The 16,374-nt window shown below is 47.5% G+C and overlaps 1 long non-coding RNA gene across 1 annotated transcript; it reads left to right on the forward strand.

Moving 5' to 3' along the window:
• The first annotated feature begins 472 nt into the window (after positions 1-472).
• Positions 473-13,333, forward strand: LOC110221283 (uncharacterized). Its single transcript, XR_002328077.2, has 3 exons — positions 473-665; positions 11,987-12,189; positions 12,819-13,333. It is a non-coding gene; the product is annotated as an uncharacterized LOC110221283 (long non-coding RNA).
• Positions 13,334-16,374: the final 3,041 nt, after the last annotated feature.

A 16,374-nucleotide genomic window follows, 5' to 3' on the forward strand; every position in this document is an offset into this window, starting at 1 on the left:
ATTAGGTGATGATGGAGATGGGGACAGAGGTGAGCCAGAGTGGGGAGGAGTGAAGGGAGCCAAAGCAGACATTCACAGCCTAAGCTTCCATCCTCGTGGAGAGGGAAGCGGCTGGAGGAGAGAGTCAGAGCCCACATTGTCTCCCCAGCAACACCCCTGAAGAAAGGTGGTTTCTTCCTCCTAACAGCCCTAGGAGCTGGGGCGGGGTGGAAGGGAGGAGGGGGGACAGACTATCTGTCTCGGGGCGCCTGTGACCCGACGAGGTAAGGAGATTTGAACCTCCCTCCTTCCCCCTTCCCCCTGAGCAGGCTGAGATGGAGGAGCGGGGGGGGGGGGGGGGGGGGGGGGCGGGGAGCAGATCCCCACCCTCTCCTCTTTCTGTCTCCCATCGGGTGGGGCTGACTTCATTGCTGAGTCACAGTGCGGATGGGCTGGGGCCGGGCCGGGCTTGGGGGCTGGGTTTAGGGCTGGGCGAGCTGCAGTGAGCAGAGAGGATGAGGGGAAAGGGCCCCCCGGGAGAGGCCACTAGATCCTTCTCCGCAGCCCAGCCGCAGCCTTGTCTTCCTGTCTCCTGATGCTCGCCCCATCCTGCTCTCCAGCTGCTAGCCGATTGGAAGAGACGGGGGCAAGGTGGAGCCATCATCAGTCAACCAGGCTGGGGGCTGGTAGGGACCAGATGCAGCGAGAGGATGGGGGTGGGGGAGAGCTTGGGTGCGGTTAGCAGGAATGGACAAATGGGCGCAGGGGCCAGAGAAAAATGGACAGCCCCTCCCCTACCTCACCCCCCCTAAATCAGCAGCATCCAGTTCATACACACTAGAGCAGGCTAAATCCTTACTCTCAGGGATGGCTGGGGTGGGGCACCGGAAATTAAACCATCTCTTTAAAGACCAAATGAGGTACTGTTTGCAAAATATTTAGCATGTGCCTAACACTTTGAAGGCGCTTAATAAATGCTTATTCCCTTTCTTTTATTCCCCCCATCCTCCAAAGTATCAGCACTCCCACACACACACTTGCTTCTGGATAGACTGAATCCCTGCTCCCAACACAGGCTCAGAAAGCTCTAGACCCCGGAGAAACGAAAAGAGCAACGCCCTTTGGAAAAGCAGGGCGGGCAGAGGTCTTAGGTGAAAAGAAGCCAGGTTTGAACCTGAATGTGGTGTGCCATTCTTGGGGGTGAGAGGAAAGGATTCATTACAACAGCAGCTTGCAGAGGCAGGGTTAGGGGCCACTGGGCATGAGGCCCAGTGCCCAGTATTACACAATGGGGGATTTGGAACACGGGAGACAAAAATTCTCAGTGTAGTGGAGATAACAAAGGCTGCACGCACACAGGCATCTCAAGCCAAGGGATGGATTTGGTGTCAAGGATGTGTGCTGGGAAAGTGTGCTCTCCATGACTCAGGGAAGGCTCCAATTATTATTCCGGGGTGAGGGGGGGAGTCAATGTTCAAACTTTGCTGGGACTGCAAAGAAGCCTTGTCCAGACCCTGGCTGCTGGGCTGGGAATGTGGACGTTGAAGGAAGGCGGACTTACATTCAGTCTCAGGAAGAGCTTTCTAACAATTAGAACTGGAAGGAGCTGCCTCCTGAAGCCTGTGGTGCAGTGTCAGGAGATCTGAGTTCAAATCCCACCCTCTGAAGCTTACCTACTACCTGTTTGACCTTGGCTAAGGCACCACCTCTCTGAGACTCAGTCTCCTCATCTGTTAAATGAAGGGGTTGGACCACATGACTTCTGAGGTCCCTTTTAGCTCAATCTATGATTCTAGGAGGACTGGAGGGACTAAGGATGTCCTGCCTGATGTGGGTGGTAGGGAGGCATCCAGCTATGGGAGAGGTGCCCACCGGGGGCCAGCACTGGCAACAATTCCAGCGGCACCAAGGTCACGTGCCCAGTCCTCAGCAGCTGCTTAGAGCCACAGTGGAGATATCGGTGCAGGAGGAGCATGGGAGGTGGGGGGAGAGGAGGGGAAAGGCTCCCTCTTCTCCCTGCTGGTTATGCTCCAGATCCCTCAACCCTTTTCCCACTTGACAGCTGCCCTGATTTGGAAAGAGGCAAATCCAGTGGCCCCGCTCCAAGGTAGCACCTTGATTAAGGACCTCCTACCTTGGAGGCTAAATGGATCAGTACATGATGGGGTCTAATTTGGTCTGCCTAAAGGGTCTCTAGCTGGTACTTTGATGGAGGAATAGGATTATCCAGGAGTCCCATGGCCCAGCTTAGGTAAGCACAGATGTTGGAGCAGTTGGACTCCCTTCCTTATGACCCATCCTTGGGGGCCAGCCTGGTTCAATGGAATGACATTGGTTTTGAAATTAGAGGACTGGGTTCCATCCCACCTCCATACTACTCATGTAACCTTTATTGGCAAGTGATTTCATTCCTCTTGGCCTCAGTTTCCTCATCTGTCAAAATGAGGATTAAATAGCCTCTGAGGTCCCTTTCAACTCCTGATCTATGATGCTGTGATCCATGGGAAGGAGGGGAGGAGTCACCTGAGATGGAGCACAGGGATTCTTCAGGGTTCTAGACCAAGCCCTCCTGGGTAATGGGTTCCCTGGGTTGGGGGTAGGGGTAGGGAAGGGAGTGAAAAGGGCTTCTGAAGGGTCTAATGGAGGCTAGAAGGGGAAACATGGGAATGGTGAGGGGAGCCTGGAAGGGAAGAAGGAGAGGTCAATTTGGGCCAGTAAAAGGATACTTCTTTCCCCTTTATAGGGCTTGGTGGTAAATGCTCCACCACCCCAGCTGCAACCCTCCCTTCTGTTCTCAGCTTGGCCCAGGGCTCTGGGGAGTCAGAGGAGCACAATGCAGGACATTGACTCTGGAAACATCTGTATTTCCCACACTGCGAAGTTCAAAACAATGCTTGGGGGAGGAGGGGTAAGGGGAGGCTGGGGGAGAAGGATCAGAGAAGGGAGGAGAAGGCAGGAGAGTGGAGGGGAGAGGAAGTGATGGGAACAGTGAATGGGAGGACAGCAAAGGGAAGAAGAGGAAAGGGAAGAGAAGGGAAGAGAATTGGAGAGGAAGAGAGAGAGGAAAAGGCAAGGTAGAAGAAAGAGAAAAGCAGGGTGAAGAAAGAGACTAGAGATCAGGGATCAGAGAAGAGAGAGAAGAGGAGGCTGAAGGGACAGGAAAAAATCCAAATCAAGGAAGGAGATAGTAAAATAGAGTGGCCCACTACCCAGTAGCTTGAAGATGCTGATTGGCACTCTACCTCCTCCTTGGCCTCCTACACCTATCTCCCTGCTCAGGGGATTCAGATGCAGCCTCAGAAGGGGCCAAAGAACTGGAAGCATCTTGTCCTCATCCCCTCCCAGAAGAGCATCCCAGAGAAATGGTCACCCAGACTTTTTCACTGAAGACCTCATCACCTTCTGAGACAACAACTTTCTGTTTTTGTCAGTGCTTTGAAGCCAAATCTTGCCTCTAGGTTGCCTTGGAATTATTTCCTCCGTATATCCATCACCAAGGAGTCATTAAGTGCTGACTATTTGCTAGACCCTGAAACAATCCCTACCTCCCAAGAGAATGAGTTCTTTCAATATGTGTCCTCTCTTCTCAATTCACTTGGCAGTTTGTTGAGCCTCAAATAAAGGAGCAAGGAGTTTGAGGGCCCTTTTCCTATACCAAGCTGTAGACATATTGCTAAACCCTAGAACTAAAATGAATTCCATTCAATTAGATTCTATTCTCCTCCCCTCCACTGAACCCAATACAGAAGTCAGGAAGACTTGTGTTCAAGTTCCACTTCTGACCTACTGACTATGTGATCCTAAGCAAGTCATTTAACTTTTCAATGACTTAGGCAACTGTCCAAAATGATAATAATCTCCTGAAAAAGTGCCAAGTTGCATTGGTAAAGTAGTTTCCCAGCTGAGGAGCTCCAGTGAAATCACGAGTGTTATCCCCATCCCCGTTTATGGATTCAGTACTTACTGTGCACAGACTATGTCCTGGAAGGGGGGTGCAAGTACAAAAATAAACGAGTTCCTGTCCTTGAGGAACTTACACACTTTCGAGGGTGGGATCACTGCGGATCAAGGTCCTCTATCAAAGTAGAGGGTTGAACTCAGTGCATTTGGAGATCCCTTCCAGCTCAGATCTAGGAACCTGTGAACTAGACCCAATCTGTCCCAGCCTCTCTGACCCATCCACCTATTTTCCTGTTTGAATGGAAACTCCCTGAGGGTAGGAACTGTGTGGTTCTTTATTTTTGTACTCTGGGCACTTAGTAAGTGCTCAATGTCGCTTGATTGGCTAATTCAGTAGCCCAGCTCCCTCTTCGCCATTGGTGTGTTCTTCTTCCTTCTAGAGGCTTCTTCTGTTGCTCTGTCATTTCAGTCTTGTCCAACTTTCTGTGACCCCATTTGGGGTTTTCTTGGCAAAGATACTGGAGTGGTTTGCTATTTTCTTCTCCAGATCATTTTACAGATGGGGAAACTGAGGCAAATGGGGTTAAGTGCCCAGGATCACGCAGCTAGGAAGTGTCTGAGGCCAGATTTGAATTCACAAAGATGAGTCTTCCTGACTCCAGATCTGTGGCTCTATGCACTAAACCATCAAATGCTTCTTAGCAACACCTTATTCTGCTTTCCCACCTCCTCCATGAAGCCTTCCCTCTAAGACAGTGTTGTCAATTTCCCTCAACTCCTTTGTCACGCTAATAGGTTCTGGCATGTGAGTTGTCTCTCCAGGAAGGTTCAGAGCCCCGAGAGGACAGAAACTCTGTCTCAGTCATTTCTGTAACCCCAGTGGACCTAGGGCCCCAGACCCATTTCCTATCACTCCTAACCCTCAGCTCTGGCCAAGGAAAGAAGAAACTTGGGGAAAGGGAGGGGAGGTGAGGGGAGAATGAGCTTCTGCCATCCCTGCAGCATCCAGGGCCTTTTCCTCCACTCCTGGAAGAGAAACGAGCTTGAATAACCCAGCTGATTTGTTTGGGCCAACGTCAGATCTTATTTAAGGAGCCTATATTCTGAAGAGGCCTTGCTGAGAGCAGTGCTAAAAAAAGACCCGCTACTCACTCGTGGCCAGCCTGTGCTGGACCCTGTAGACAGGAGTCTTCTCAGGATTAGTGGGGTAGGGAAATGTAAAGTGTGTGTGTGTGTGTGTGTGTGTGTGTGTGTGTGTGGACAGGTGCCTTGAATGCTCAGCCACACAGAGTTAGACCATCAAGGCACGCTTCAGGAATGCCTGAAAGCCACCTTCCCACTGGCACACAGCCTATTGTCCTCAAAGGGGCAGACCTTCCCTGACACAGTCTGGCACAAAACATGAACACCTGGCTTTGGTCATTTGAATGTGGGTTCAAACCCTAGTTCTTCTATTTATCACCTGTGTGTCCTTGGGGAAATTGTTTCACCTCCTTAGCTCAATAAATGGAGGGTGGGGTGAGCCTACTATAGGAGATCTGAGGTCCCTTCAGATTCTAAACCTAGGATTACTGTCTGGACCATTGCCAAGCTTTGGGCCAGGCACAATTAGTTCTGTAAACAAAGTATGGATTAGTAGAATTCCCTGATCCTGACCCTCTCCCGCAAGTGTAAGTGCTCCTTCCTCCCACCTCCATTTTCTTTTTCTCTTCTTTTTTTTAAAAATTATTTTATTTGTTCCACTAAATATTTCCCACTTGCATGTAAAAAATTTTCTTGACAATCATTTTTAAAAATTTTGAGTTCTGAATTCTCTCCCTCCCTCTTGTTCTTCCCCTTTCTTGAGAAGGCAAGCAATATGTGGATTACACATATGAGATCATGCAAAGCATATTTCCATATTAGCCATGTTGTGCAAGAAAACACAAACAAAATAAAATAATAAAAATAAAGTTTAAAAAGTGTGCTTCAATCTGTTTTCAGAGATCATTAGCTCTCTTTCTGGAGGTGAATAACATTTTTCATCATGGGTCCTTCATAATTGTCTTGGATCATTTTATTGCTGAGAATAGCTAAGTCATTTACAGTTGATCATTGTACAATATTGCTGTTTCTATGTATAATGTTCTCCTGGTTCTGCTCACTTCACTTTGTTTCAGTTCATATAAGTCTTCCCAGGTTCTTCTGAAACATCCTGCTCATCATTTCTTATAACACAATAGTATTCCATCACAATCATATTCCATAACTTGTTCAGCCATTTCTCAATTGATGGGCACCTGTCAATTTCCAATTCGTTGCTACCACAAAAAGAGCTGCTATAAAAATTTTTGTATTTTTTCTTTGATCTCTTTGGGATGCAGACCTAGTAGTGGTATTGCTGGGTCAAAGGGTATGCCAAGTTTTATAGCCCTTTGCTTTATCTCAGGCGGGTGGCTATAGCATATCCTTTCTCTAAGGACCTCATCCTCCATCTGCTGTAATCCCAGTCAACCTTCAAAGGCAGCAGGTTGGAGTGCTGAGGTCGGAGGCAGGAAGATCTAGGTTCAGGTACTGTCTTTGACACCACTAGCCATGTGACCCTGGACAAAAGTCACTCAGTACCCTGGGAGATTTAATAGCTGTGCCCTGGGCAAGTCACTGATCCCCTATCAGCCTCTGTCAAATGAAGGGGTTGGACTTAATGGCCTCTGAGTTTTCTTCTAGCTCTAAATCCGTTGATTGGCCTTCAAGACCCAGGTCAAGAGGTGCCTGCTCAGGGAAGTCTTCATTGATCTCCCAGCAGAAAGCGGTCTCTTCTTCCTCTGAACTGTCATGGGACCTTTTCTTTTTTCTTTTCTATTTTTTTGGCTAGGAAATGGGGTTAAGTGACTTGCCCAGGGTCACACAGCTAGTAAATGTCAAGTGTCTGAGGGCGGATTTGAACTCAGGTCCTCCTGACTCCAGGGCCGGTGCTCTATCCACTGTGCCACCTAGCTGCCCCCATGGGACCTTTTCTGTACCTCTCCAATGACACATCAGATCTGACCTTGGATTTTACTAATATGCACAGTTTAGGTAGCTTCTCTCCAGTAGTGTAATATCAGCACTGGGACCCCAATCTCACTCATCTCTATGTCTCCTTGAGCCCTAGCACAAGGCTTTACCTATAGGAGGCACTCACTAGATGTTGTTTATTCTTGTGAGTAGTTTTCTACTGGGGAGGGGGAAAAGGAGAAGAGAATAATGAGAGGAGTGGACCTAAAGAGAAGACCAGGATAGCATCACTAAGGGAAAATGCCTAAATCCATTGAGTAGAGAGCCTTCCTCTGGGCCGGGAACACCTGAATTCAAGTCCCACCTCTGACGTGTGCCGCCTGTGGGACCCAGGGCAAGTTGGCTGCCTTCCAGTGACCCTCCCAGTATCTCTTGAAGACTACATGTTGCAGAGAATGTGCTAAACTATATTGCTAGAGTACTTTCCTCCCTGGGAGCTCCTTCCATTGATGAAATCATGGGTCTAGTGTTTAAAAAAAAAAGAAAAGATGCAGGACACCATTCTGCCTACTTTGCAATTTTGCCCAAGGTACATGTTCCCAGGAGAATCTGCTCTTTTGGAGAACCCTACTCTGTGCACCCCTTCCAGGATGTGATGCAATGAAAAAGCATTTGGGAAGAGGTTAGGGTGTGCTAAGCACTGAGAATACATTCAGAAAGTTGAGAGAATGCTTGCTCTTGATTCAAATTAGGGGAGAGAGCACATCCAGAAGGGTTTATGTTAGTTCACAGCAGATGGAAACTGTTGATTGTTCTTAGGTGGGGAAAGTAGCAGGGAAAATGGTGAGGCCCAGAGGATCATGGGAAGTCAGGACAGGGGGGATGGTTGGTCTGCCACTAAGAGGGCTACAAAGAAAAGTATAGAGGGGGCTGAGTCCCTGCACACTCACCTCACAGTCTGACTTTGCTTCCAGGGGATCACAGCTTTAGAGACAGAAGGGACTTCAGAGATCCATCCATCTCCTTTTACAAACAAAGAAACTGAGGCCTGGAGAGGCGATTTGTTCGAGGTCACATAGATAAGTGACAGAATGGGGGTTGTAATTCCAAATTCAGCCTGCTTTTCTCTCCTCAAGCAGTTACTTTCTGGGTGGCTTTCAAAAAGTGACTTTGCCTCTCGGGTCCACTATTTCTCCACTTCTTCCTCTGTCCCCTTCTCCCCTACATTCCAGGGGATGTGGAGAGAATGAAGAGGGAAAAGCCTGTTCTAATGTGACTGGGCAGCCTCTGTAGAGGGCCATGGAAGTCTGTGAAAAGTCTTGCATCACTAGGGCAATCACTGGAGATGGTGAGGCTTCCCAGGGGACACCTGAGCATAGGATTAGTCAGGATCAGAGAGTTGGAGCTGGCGGAGACCTACCTGACTGGTCATCTAGTCCATCCCCTCATTTTTTTAGAAGAGGAAACAAAAACTCAGGGAGAAGAAGTAGCTTTCACAAGGTCACAGAAGCAGTAAGTAGAAGAGCCAGGATTCAAACCCAGGTCTTTTGGTTCCAAATCTTGAGCCTGTTTTACCACTGCAGGCCAAATTTCCTAAGGAGGGAGGAAAGCACAGGATAGAAAGATCTAGACAGGGAGCAGTGTGACCTTGGTCATGTTCTGCCAGCTGGCTCATCCATCTTGATCAATGGAGATCGATGGCTAGGGCAGGCCAGGCTGGGAGATGGAGATAAGTGGAGCTGGCTGTCTCTTCTTTCTGCACAATCTGCTGGAGGAGTCCCAGGGCCAATCATCCTGTCTCTTTTCTGGCTCTCTTCACAGGGGCTGTGATTGTTCCCATCCTTGAAGATCTCTTTAGGAACAGGAGAGTCGCTGGTATAGCCGACAAGCTCAGTGGCCCTGGAGTCAAAGCCTGGCCACAAATCTCACCCCTGCCACTTGTTATCTGGGTGACCATGAGCAAGTCACAGTCTTCATGAACCTGTTTCCTCTTTTGTAAACTGAGGAGGTCAGACGATGGTTTCTGAGGTCCCTCCAAGCTCTAGGTCTGTAATCAGTCAGTCAACAAGCTTTATTTAAGGCTGTGTGTGAGGCATTGTGCCTAAGCACTATGGACATGGAACGGCAAAAACAGCCCTTGACCTCAAGTAGCTCACATTCGAATGAGGGCAACAGATAATATGTAATAGGCAACGTATAATAAACTGCATGTAATAGACAGCACATATTAGATAACATGTAATAGACAGCATGGATCTTCCTTGAAAACCTGGGTCCTCCCAACTCCAACGCCAGTACTGTGGCACCCTTCTTCCCATCCTCCAGCCTCATTACTGAGCCTCATCTCTCTACTACTAGGACCGGGGTGGTTTTTTTTAAAACCAAGCATTTCAAAGCCTGTATCCATATTGACTACACTGTCAGCATGACTGAGCATGATGCTTGACTCTCTGCCTCTCTGCTCCCTACATAGAGAAGCTCTCTGGGGTAACTAGAGGGTAGAATGTTGCACTGAGTCAGGAAGACCTTACTAGCTGCATGATCCTGGGTAAGTCACTTAACTTGGTCAAGCCTTAGTTTCCTGATCTATAATATGGGAATAATAATAGCACCTACATTCCAGTATTACTGTGAGAACTTAAATGAGCAACATATCAGTGTTAGATAATAATTATAATAATAATAATTAATAATAAATCTGGAATCTCCAGCCATCTGCAACCTTGGTTGTTTCATGGAAGTCCAAAGGTTCCCTGGACATAAATCTGTCTTACTAGCAGATAAACAAGACCTCCTCTCTCATTTTCCCAGTGACAAGAAGAGAAAGATGCCCTGGGGTGTCCTCCTGTTCCCACAAGTCCCCTGGAACCTGGGAATGCCCATTCTTGAAAAGAAATGTGCCCAGGAAATCTTTCAGTAACCTCCATATGACAATGCAATCTTATTCATTAAGCCTTTGAAAGCCTCTCTGCTCAGCCCTTCTTAAGACTCAAGAAAATTCCTCTGAGGAAAGGAGCCGAGAAAATTACAAATGAGTTCCCCTGACTAATCAACCCTGCTTATCCTAACCAAACAACAAGCCATTCTGAGGGCCTGGGCCAGCTGTGCAGAGCTAGAAACAATGCCATTGGTCCTTTAAGTTCTATATTGGTATGAGCTGCTATCATTCAATTCATCTGACAAGTATAACTCACCCATCATGTGCCAAGCAACATACTAGGCACTGGAGACACAAAAATGAAAACAAGACAGTTTCTGCCCTCAAGGAGTGTACATTCTTAAGGAGTTGGGGTGGAGATGGGAAGGCAGGGTAATAGGATTTGAACACAGGTAAGTATAATACAAGGTATGTAGTGGTGGGACAAGTCACAGCTTCCTGATCCATCAAATAAGAGGATCCCTTCCTTAGAAGGGACCCCAAGCCTATTATCCTATGAGAAATTCAGACAAAGTGTTTTGGGAATATTTGGGGAGAAAAAAAAAACCTGTCTGCTAGAGGACTTGGGACAAGTTTCTTGAAATTTAACCTTACCAGGACCCTAGAATCCTAATTCTCGAGCTGTAAGGTGCCTTTGAAGACATTGAGCTCGATCACTTTTTACAAATGAGAAAGAGGTTAAAAGATTTGCCCATGGTCTCAGGGTAGGGTCAGAGGATAATAGATTCAGATGTGAAAGGAATGTTAGAGGTCAACCCGTCCAACCTTCTCATTTTACAGATAGGGAAAGTGAAGCAGAGATGGTATAGTTTGCCTACAGTTGTGGAGGAGAAGGATGTCAAGAGGCAGAGATGAGGAAGAAGCCCATTCCAGTAATGGGGAACAGTCTGTGCGGGTTCCCAGGAAGGTGAACGGCGAAAGGAGGAGGTTGAGAAGTGCTCCATTGTGGCTAGAACTTAGAACGTGGGAAGGGAAAGAGAGCAGTGTGAAGTAAGGCAGGAAAAGTAGAGTGGAGTCAGGTTGTGGAAGGCATTGAATATGACAAGCTGAGGAGTTTGTATTTTCTCATAGAGGCAACAGGAAGCTATTGAAGGGTTTGGAGCAGGGGAGTGACACAGTCAATCCCTGCACATTACTGTTCCCCATAGAATAATCACAGAATCTCCTTTTCACATGCTACTCATCTCTCAAGTTCATTCAACACCCTCATTGGTTTTTTTGTTTGTCTGTTTGCTTGTTTTAGGCAATCGGGGTTAAGTGACTTGCTCAGGGTCACACAGCTAGTAAGTGTGAAGTGTTTGTTCTGAGGCTGGATTTGAACTCAAGTCCTCCTGACTTCAGGGCTGGGGCTCTATCCACTGTGCCACCTAGCTGCCCCCAACACCCTCATTGTTTATTGTTGTTGTTCACTTGTGTCCAATTCTTCGTGACCCCATCTGGGGGTTTCTTGGCAGAGATACTGAAGCGGTTGGCCATTTCCTTCTCCAGCTCATTTGACAGATGAGGAAACTGAGGCAAACAGGGTGAAGTGACTTGCTCAGGATCATACAGCTAATAGGTGTCTGAGGCTGGATTTGAACTTGGGAAAACGAGTCTTCCTGACTCCAGGGCTGGTGCTCTATCCATTCTGCCACTTAGCTGCCCTAACACTGATTCCATGAACCTGAATCAATAGGTGTTTGGAAGTGCCCTGGGTCTAGAGGAAAGGACCTGGCTCTCTTTGTGCTTCATAGTATCATGAATGAAAAGAGCCTAGACTGGGAGTCAGGAGACGTAGGTCCAAATCTCAGCTCTGCCCCTTGGTAAACTATGTGTGTATGTGTGTGTGTGTGTGTGTGTGTGTATCATACGTTTGTATGCATGTGTGTATATATGCGTGTATATGTATGTGTGTATATATGTGTATGGGGTGTGTGTATGTGTGTGTGTGTGTGTGTATCATACGTTTGTATGCGTGTGTGTATATATGCATGTGTGTGTGTGTATATATGCGTGTATATGTATGTGTGTATGTATGTGTATGGGGTGTGTGTGTGTGTGTGTGTGTGTGTGTGTGTGACCTTAAGCTTCAGTTCCCTCCACCTGGAAAGATGGCCTCTCCCGGCTCTGACATTACAAACGCTAACCCTTCACAGTCAACGAGTCTTCTTTGCATAAACATCTCTTTAACCAATTGCTTTGGTCTGTCCCCAGAGCTGATGAAGTTGGCCTGCCTGAGGAAAGAATCTCCTGTTTTGATTCACTCTTTATCCATCTAAGGCAGCAAAGGAAGAGCCTTATAATGCTCCGTTCGGGTATTTGCCAGACACCTTAGACAGACACGTGTTCATTCCTGACTGGGCTGATGTCGCCGCCTTCCAGCCTCAGAACGGGGAGGGAGCTGATGTGCAGATCAGGTGCGTCTGAATAAGACAGGAACCGTGCCGGGCTCAGCCTCTGACAATTTACCTGGAACCCTTAGACCTCTCCCTTCTCCCTCCCTGTTCCACGCTCCACCTGTCTGTCTCCTGCATCCACTCTCCTACTTCCTCTTATTAGATTCACAGATTTAGAGCCGGGAGGGACCTGGGGGCCCCTTATTCTACAGATAAGGAAACTTCTGCCCAGAGAGGTAGTGTCATTTGTCCAAGGTCACATGGCTGTCAAGTATCAAGGCAAAATTTGAACCCAGATCTTTGGACTGCAGATCCGGCCTTCTTTCTATTACCTTGTCTTGGTTGCCAGCCCCTAGGTTTACTATGAACACTGGATCTTTAGCCTCAAGAATGGCCAGTAGAGTGGAGACCCCAAACTCTTACGAGGCTGCTTCTAGTCCTCTCCCTTCCCCTCCCCCACTACCCACACACAGAGCCCCCACTGGGGTCTTCTGACTTGGGCCTCCTACTTCCCTTAATGAGGTCCCCACTTCTTAACCCCTTTCCTCAGTTAAGACTCACTGTCGCCGTGCTTCCCTCCTCCTTCCGTGACTTCCTCTCGTTCCATCCTTTCTTCCCCTCCATTTTAGGTTTTTTTTCTGCCTTCCTAGGTGATGAATCTGAAACCCTCTTTGTACTAAGGAATTGTCTAAAAGGAGGCAGCTCCAGGACAGCCATCCCAGATCTCCAATGAGAAGGGAGCTTAGAGGTCATCTCATCCAACCTTCCATTTAAAAATGAAGAAACTGAGGCCCACACACCCACATTCATGCCCAAGCTCTTCCAGAGACAATAAATCCTAAGATGGAGGGCTTGCTGTCAATAATAATTCACATTTATATTGTAGATCAGAGCTTGCAAAGTACTTTACACACATGACTTCACTGGAGCCTCCTACCAGCCCCATGCTGGTATCCCTACGGGCATCACCCATCAAGAAACCAAGACTTCAAGTCACGTGACTCACTTATGCTCTCAAAGGCAGGATTTGAACCCAGTTCTTCCTGACTCCAAGATGAGCACTTTGCCAAGTTGCCTCTTTATAGGGAGACCAAGGACTGGAACCTAACACCTTTCTGATGAATTCTGTTTCCTCGTGCAAATAAACTTAAGCAATAAAAATGAATGAACCAGGTCAGAGGACAGAGGAGCTTGGTGTAAATGCTCCCTGGTACTAATCAGTTATGTATATATCTCTTATTTTAAATATGATACATATACATAAGACAAATAAAGTGTAGACACATATGTACACATATGTGTCACACATATGTATAACGGACAGAGAGAAAGAGAACACGCGAGAGAGAGAGAGAGAGAGAGAGAGAGAGAGAGAGAGAGAGAGAGAGAGTGAGAGAAATTTCACTAGACCTGGGAGATACAGTTTGCCAGACCTGTGATTTTATTAGTCTAAGGAAGTCCCAGTAAGGAAATTCCCACTATCAATGCAGGTCAGTCTCTTCACCAACAATTTATAGCCTTAGGGAGTTGTGTGAATCTGAGCAGTTAAGTTGCTGAAGCTCACAATCAATATGTATTGCAGGTATGGCTTGAACCCAGGTTCTTTTGAGGCCAGTCCCATATCCCTCAAGCCTCTAAGGTCAGCCCTGACCCATTAAACTACACTATCCCTCATCTAGAATCATCATCATCATTGTCATTATCAAATATAAAACTTTAAAGTTTGCAAAGCAAACTTTTCAAATTTTATCTCATTTTTATGCTTATAAAAGCCCTGTGAGATAGTTGCTATTTACAGATGAGGCAGGTAGCTTAAGTGACTTGTCCAAGGTCACACAGCCAGTTAGTGTCCAAAGTGGGACCAGAACTGAGGACTCCTGACTCTTATCTAGTTCTCTGCTGTCTTCCCCATATACTCTGCCTCTTAAGAATAGGACTGGGAGGCAGCTAGATGATTCAGTGGATACAGCACTGGCACTAGAGTCAGGAGACATGTGACCTCAGATAATACTTACTAGCTATGTACACTGGGCAAGTCAACTCTGAATGCCTCCAAAGTGGGAGAAAAGGATTGTCTTTCAGGTCAGAAGACCCAGATTTAAATCTTGCCTGTCACCTTGTTACTTTGGACAGGTCATTTAACTCTTCCAGGCCTCTTGGGTCAAATGACAGGCTTGGACTAAATGATCCTTGAGGTCCCTTTCAGTTCCTGTGAAAACCCCTGGCCTCTCCCTTCAACTACTATAATAACCTCCTCATTGGTTTCCCTGCTTTACAACCTTCCCAACTCAAGTCAAATCCTCTGTACAGAAACCAAGATGGTCTTCCTAAGGCTGAGGTCTGACCATGGCACTCTGCTACTGAAAGTCTTCAATAGCCATCCATTGCTCTAGAAGATGCAAACTCCTTGACCATTCGGCTAATGCTTGGTGCAATCTGGCTTCCCCCTCCCTGAGTTCATGTCACTTTGTCAAGAACTCCACATTTGGGCCAGCCAAAGCTGTTTCTCCCCAGACATGAAAGCTTCTTCTGCCTTTATGTACCATGTTCTCCATTCCTAAGAGAGCATAAGGTCTTTGAGGTTTATTTGTATCTGTGCAGCTTCAGTGCCCAGAATCTCTATGTTGCTCAGTCGTTTCAGTCATGTCTAACTCTTTGCGACCCCATTTGGGGTTTTCTTGACAAAGATATTGGAGGTGTTTGCCATTCATTGCCTTCTCCAGCTCATTTGACAGATGAGGAAACTGAGGCAAACAGGGTGAAGTGACTTGCCCAGGGTTACATAGCTATTAAGTGTCCAAGGCCAGATTTGAACTTAGAAAGAAGAGTCTTTCTGACTCTAGTCCCAGCACTCTATCCACTGAGCCTCCCAGCTGCTGACCCTGGCACATAGTAGGTGCTTAATAAATGCCTATTGATTGAGTGATAGAAATTTCAGCTGGCTTCCAGCTGAGAGGTCAGTAGCATCTCTATGCCCATGAATTTTGGGGTCCTGTATGGGTGGGTGGGTAAGAACACACGTAAACAGAAACTCCTGAGATTGTTGAAAGCATTGGCCTGCCAGGTTCAGTAGTTATCAGGGAAAATCCTTGCATGCATGACATGCCTTGTTCATTGTGGTGATTGAGGGGAAGGGGTGAGACAATGAGAAGGACATTGGTTCTGGAGTCTGAGGACCTGGGTTGCAATCTCACTTCTGATTTTCACTTCCTGCGTGTCATTGGGCAAGCCCCTTCCCCTCTCTGGTCCTCCCTGCTCCTTTCTAACATGGGGGGGTTGGACTAGCTGGCTTCTGAGACCCCTTTGGGGGGGAGGAATTTGGGGTCCTGGGACTTGCCTGCCCATCCTGCCTCCAATGCAGGCAAGGGTTTCCCATCTCACTGTGTCAGCACCAGCATTCCCGTTCCATGACCATGAGGGATTTGAACTCTCGAAGAAGCAAGCATTAGAGTTCTTGGCTGACTCGGCAAAATAGCCTTGGAATACACAGCTCTGTTCCCGCCTCCTGCCTCCTTCCTCCTTCCTCCCTCACTCCAGGAAGCCCACAAGACCTGATTCTCATTCCCTGCCCCAGAGCCCAACCCAACTGTTTTCAGTATGTGAAGGTTAAGATGCTTCTGTCTCCTCTAAGTCGTACCAGATTCTGTATGTCACAGGTCTGGGTACATTCACAGCATCAAAAGCATTGTTCCCATCTACCCTTTCCCATTCTCATTAGTCGTTCATTCCACCTGTAAGATGGAAAGGTACTGAGGAATTCTTCTCATTGTGTTCCAGATGGAAAAGGGAGGCCTAGAGAGGTACAGTAACTTCCCCGAGGCCATGCAGCAGGAGCTACACTCCATCTGGATTTCTTTTCACCCAATACTTTGAGCTATTCAGAGTAAACGATTGATTTCCTGGCTCCGGGAAGGGTCTTTTTTTTCCTGGGCAGCAGTGCCACCCTTCCTCTCCCCCAATTTCTGGTAGGTGTCTGACATTCTTTGGGTTGTATGTTCTCTAAGAGTGAAGTCATTTCTGCATCAGGAGAGCGCTTCTGGTGCTGTTCTCCCCTCCGTTCACCTTCCCTTCCTCCCATGCCCCAGGAGGTGAGTCACTTGGCTCAGCACCTTGGTGGTCCCCAGGAAGAAATGGAGACCACAAGGGGCTTACTTTCTGCTCATTTACTCAGACTCACAGGCTTGGATCCACAGCTGAGTCAGGGAT

Source organism: Phascolarctos cinereus, unplaced genomic scaffold (assembly GCF_003287225.1).
Source record: "Phascolarctos cinereus isolate Bilbo 61053 unplaced genomic scaffold, phaCin_HiC Scaffold_5;HRSCAF=322, whole genome shotgun sequence".
Taxonomy (NCBI): domain Eukaryota; kingdom Metazoa; phylum Chordata; class Mammalia; order Diprotodontia; family Phascolarctidae; genus Phascolarctos; species Phascolarctos cinereus.